The sequence below is a fragment of the Nanorana parkeri genome, unplaced genomic scaffold (assembly GCF_000935625.1).
Source record: "Nanorana parkeri isolate BGI_ZX_2015 unplaced genomic scaffold, ASM93562v1 scaffold379, whole genome shotgun sequence".
Lineage (NCBI taxonomy): Eukaryota > Metazoa > Chordata > Amphibia > Anura > Dicroglossidae > Nanorana > Nanorana parkeri.
The window spans coordinates 983,683-988,962 of NW_017306647.1; the positions used below are offsets into that span (position 1 = coordinate 983,683).

Consider the following 5,280-nt stretch of genomic DNA (forward strand, 5'->3'; position numbering starts at 1 on the left):
AGGAGACACCCCCTGACAAGCCCCCTAAGCGAGGCAGGAGACACCCCCTGACAAGCCCCCTAAGCGAGGCAGGAGACAGCGCCCTGACACGCTACCTACTAAGTCAGATCTTGAGCCCTCCAATCAGCAGGAAGCATGAGCTTTGCTAATTGCAGAACTATAGATCTGTCTCTGCATAACGGAGTGCTGGACCTCTGCAGAGAGACCACTGTTCCCACTCAGAGATGAGGGTCCTCCTGCGCAGGCAGGGGATTGCCGTCTCTTCTTAGGCTGTGGCTGCTTTTAAAACAAATTGAACATTAAGACTTTGCAGCTTTTGTGTTTTTACATACGTGGAATGTATTTCGCTGATTTAAACAGAAAATCATCTTTAGGGTTCAGTTCATCCAAATAACAAGTGTCCATGTTCAAGTTTTTCCTGTTTCAGTGAACTCACCTGAAGAGGCCCTCCCTCCTCCTCCTCCCTCCTCCCTTCCTCCCCATAAAATAAGAATCTGGCAGGGAGAGTCTGATCCCCTTGTAATGTCTGCAGCAGCTGTGCAGGCCTGAGCAATCAAATGTAGATGACAAAATCCATTGTGCTACCTGACACTCTAAATCAGGGGTGAGCAACTCCGTCTGTGCTTTAACTACAAATCCTATCATGCCTGTCTCCAAGTGCCTGTGGCTGTCAGTCTTGCAATGCTTCATGGGACTTCTAGTTCCACAACAGCTGGAGGGCCAGAGTTGCCTACTCCTGCTCTAAAGCCCAACTCTGTCCTAAAAATAATTTTAAATTTGGTCAAAGTGGGGAATGGTTGATGCCGGTTTTTCGGTATAGGGTACAGATAATTTTTCCGGTACTCGCCGATGCCGAATACCGATACCGGAAGTCCCATTAAGGAAGCCAGGCAGCGTGTAATAACTCACCGCCCTGCTTCCCGATCAGCCGTCTCCATGCTCCTCCGTCACCAGGTGGAAGCATGGAGCTGGCTTTCTGGCCAATCAGAAGTGGGTAATGACTCGCCGCCTGGCTTCCTGATTGGCCAGCTTCCCAACCAATCAGGAAGCCGGGCAGCAAGTCATTACGCGGCACCAGGGTTTCTTATTGGCCGGGAAGCCCGCTCCAAGCTTGGAGACGGCTTCCCGGCCAATCAGGAAGCCGGGCAGCGTGTAATGAGTCGCAGCCCGGCTTCCTGCTATCAGAAGTTCCAGTATCAGGATAGTCAACGGAAGCATCTGGGCGAGTACAGGTACTCCCCCCAAATACTCGGTATCGGTGCATCCCTAGTTGTCAGCTTTAGAATGCTCATCTCCGTCCTCCCCTCCAGTCTTCTATCTGACCTCCGTCCTCCCCTCCAGTCTTCTATCTGACCTCCGTCCTCCCCTCCAGTCTTCTATCTGACCTCCGTCCTCCCCTCCAGTCTTCTATCTGACCTCCGTCCTTCCCTTCCTCTCATCTTCCTCTGATGTCACTGCACACTTGGAGCTTCTCACAATGTACATTAGAAGCTGCAGCAAGTCAGATAGAGCCCCCTTAATTTCCTGGCTGGAGGACATCCAGCATCATCTAATGCATTCCTCCACAGCCTGGCTGTTCCTGGCCCCGCCCCTTTCATTCATTGACTTAGTTCTTTTTATCACGGAGCCTCAGCCTCCAGACTGACACCCGCCCATCAAGGTATTCTGATATTTGCAAGACTCCTCCCAAGAGCCCGCCCACTGACTGACTGAACTCTATTGATAAGGCAAGTATCAATAGAGTAAAAGCTGGCTCTGTGGGTGGCAGAACGGGTAACTATTAATACTCTTTCTTATTACTTTTTTTAGGTGTTGGATTAAAGCGAATGTAAACCCAACAACAAAAATGTCATATTGCAGTTAGATGTGGTGGCTGCATTTGTTTTCACTTTTTAGACTATTTCCCTTTCATCTTTACCAGGTCACCTTGCCCGTAACACACTTCCTGTCCGAACTGTATCTACAGGAGAGTTGTCCCCCTAAGACATGAAGGGCTGTAGGACTACAGAATACCTCCCCCTTGTCATGCATAATATAGAGGGGAGATGTACAGAGACAACTTAGAACAATGATAACAGTGTAGCACACGTAGAGCGCAGGAAGTTAGCGGCCCACAAGATTTCTGGCAGGATCACCAAGATTTGGGGGGGGGGTTGCCATTATTGAACAGATAACAAAAACACTGTTGTTGGAGTCCACATACAGTTTAGGTTTCAGGGCCGGATTAAGGCTTCAACATTGAGGCTCATGTCACAAGGGCTGTTTTAGCGGTTGGATGCAAATGTTATCCTCCCCCCCAAAAAGCAGGCAGAAGGGAGAGGACTGGTCATCAGTATTTCCTGTGGTCTCCATACAGCTGATCTTTTCCCCATTACTGACTTACCATACCTTGGTCTGCACGGTCTCTGTATGGAGGCGGCCATCTTGGTAGGGGCAGGGCTTTGCTTCCTCATGTCAGAGCCTCCAGCAAGGAGGACAGAGACCAGAACAGGAGTGACATCCCCAAATCTCCTGAGATTGGCAGTCAGAGGCAGCAGTGCCGGAGATCTCACACTGCAGATATACAGCTATGAGGTTGTAGGCACAAGAGTGTGGAGACAAATCATGTCTAAAAAAGCTCGAGCCACAAAAATAAACATTTTTTTTTCGGTTTCTGACCACTTCACAAAGCCATGTCCAGCCTTGATTCTCCTGGCACCACAGGTGCCTGCCACCATGCCCCAGAGACCATAGGCACATTCCACCATGACCCAGAGACCCCAAGTGGCCTGTCACCATGCCCCAGAGACCTTCTATTGTGTCAAGACCTCAGGTAACTACAATCATGTCACAGACACCTTCCACCATGCCAACAAGACCCCAGGTAACTTCCACAGGAGCCTGCCACCGTGCCAAAGGTATCATGGGTAACTGCCACTGTGCAAAGAGACAACAGGTGCCCGCCACCATGCCACAGGTGCCCGCCACCGTGCCAAAGATATCACGGGTGACTGCCTCCATGCCAAAGAGACCACAGGTGCCCACCACCGTGCCAAAGGTATCATGGGTAACTGCCACTGTGCAAAGAGACAACAGGTGCCCGCCACCATGCCACAGGTGCCCGCCACCGTGCCAAAGATATCACGGGTGACTGCCTCCATGCCAAACAGACCACAGATGCCCACCACCGTGCCAAAGATATCACGGGTAATTGCCTCCATACCACAGGTGCCCGCCCCTGTGCCAAAGACGGCAGCTGTGCCCAGGAATGCACACACGCCTGGCACTGTGTTAGGAAAAGCCTGCCTGCCACAAAGCTAAGGAACCTGAGAATGTCAACTACCTGGGGATCTACGTGCTGTACGATGGGCGCACTTACACAGCACGGACCAATGCTCCTTGCAGATTTCATGGACACATGAAAGCGTGCCAATGAGCTCGCTGACGCCCTCCACTGTACCAAGGTGACCAAAGGTGCCTACCAAAAAGCTGTGGAATCTGTAAACGTCAACTCGGGTACCAAGGGACCTGTGCATGCTAAATATAGAAACACAACACCCACCAATGCCATGGATGCCTGCCCCTGGCCTTCTACAGAGATCCCAAACCATCCCTAGCAGGCCACACAGGACCCACCAACAACAAAGCAGTGTGGGGATGATAACATGGATACAACCTATGGCCGACGTTGTCCCCGGCGCCTTAAATAACAGGCGTTTCCGCTCACTAGATTTTCAATAACTGGTGAACTAAATCTCACATTGGAGGAGGGCAGCAGATAATCACATGACTTCACATTCTTCTCAATCACGATCACTCGCCTGTCATCCTCTCAAAGATCCCCAATGACCGCATCTGCCACCACAAGCTGCTCCCCTCCAAAAAAAAAAAAAGTACCCTGTGCCCTGCTTACCTGGATGTGTGACCGTTGTCGCTGGCTCTCTCGCTCCTCGCCAGGCGGCTCCTAATGGGCGAGGGGCATCGACCTCTGCCCGCGGCCTCCCATGCTGGCTCTTCGGGCAAGCCCCCTTTTCCCTCGGACACCGGCGGTCTGTCTGGACATAAGCGAGCGTGCCAGCCTTAGTGCCGCGACCCCTCGAGCGTCCGCAGACGACAACACCCCAGCCGGGCGGTCTCTGCCCGCATGTAGCAGCCTCTCTTTGTGTCTCCTTATCTGCCCGTACAGGTGCCTTCCGACAGCTCTGGTGTCTTGTCGCCGTTGACACCCCCCTCAGTGCCTGATGCCCTGACAAGAGCGTGCGTGCCAATCTCTACACACAGACGGCGATCCGAGCCCCTGAATAAGCAGGATTGTACCGTGCACGGCTTGGATCGTTCATGCGAAGAGGAGGATGCAACGTCCGTGGAGGATGCCTGTACATATAGATGCAGCTGAGCCAAAAAAAAAAATCTCTGGCTATAGAGGCTTGGCTCTGCCTATACCTCCCCCCTCCTGTATGGCAGGTAGTGTTCTTAAGCCCTGCGATGTGCCGTAACACCTACAGAGATGGATTGCTTCTATCTATAGGAGCTGGGAGCATCCCCTATACTGCAATAACATGACAATCAGCCCCCGTCACCTATATACCCCCCTGCAATGTCTACGGAGGCCAATGTATGTGGATTCCTGGCTCTCCAAGGGCTGGGGGGGTCTGCCTATAGCATCCCCTATATGGCAGTTAATGTAGTCGATCCCTCCGTTCAGCTATAGAGACGGATTGCTATTATCCAAAGGGGCTGAGAGGGGAGCAATAATTTAAAAAAAAAAGGCAGACAGCCCCCTGTCATCTATACAAACCCCCCTTTTGCAGTGTCTATGGCTCCCTACAGGGCTGATTATGGCATCCAATGTGGTGCAATCATATATGGGAGCCCTGTACAATATAAACACTCTCCCCCTGTGATGTATAGAGCCTTGATGTCAATGCAGGCCCTATCTGTGTGCCTCTCTACAGTGCCCACATAGGCTGTGGTGATGTATGCAGCCTTCCCCACACCCCTTTTAAAACGTTTTCACCTATGCAGCCCTCCCTGTATGGAAGTATAGGGTGTGTGCAGGCCCCCTCCTCCTCCCTGTGTGGATCTCCTTGCCTTGTGTTATGCTGTGGAGGAAATCAGGCAGCCATAGGAGGTGCTGAGCTGGAGCTATAATGGTGTGAGTGGATGGCAGCTGACCCCCTCCTCTTTCCCTGTCATACACCTAGAGCATATACAGGCCTGTATGTGTGTGTGCCCTCAGTGCAGGAGCCCCAGCTCAGTGCCAGTCTATAGGGAGCAGCCACCCCCTCCCGTCCTCTCTAT

At 52.0% G+C, this 5,280-nt stretch overlaps 1 protein-coding gene across 2 annotated transcripts in view; it reads right to left on the reverse strand.

The window, feature by feature from the left end:
* TAOK2 (TAO kinase 2) overlaps window positions 1–4,211 on the reverse strand; it is a 55,731-nt gene extending 51,520 nt beyond the window's left edge. For both annotated transcript variants that reach the window (XM_018559111.1, XM_018559110.1), the window contains exon 1: window positions 3,893–4,211. The gene's annotated coding sequence lies outside the window, so the exon portion shown is untranslated. The remainder of the gene's footprint in view (window positions 1–3,892) is intronic.
* Window positions 4,212–5,280: the final 1,069 nt, after the last annotated feature.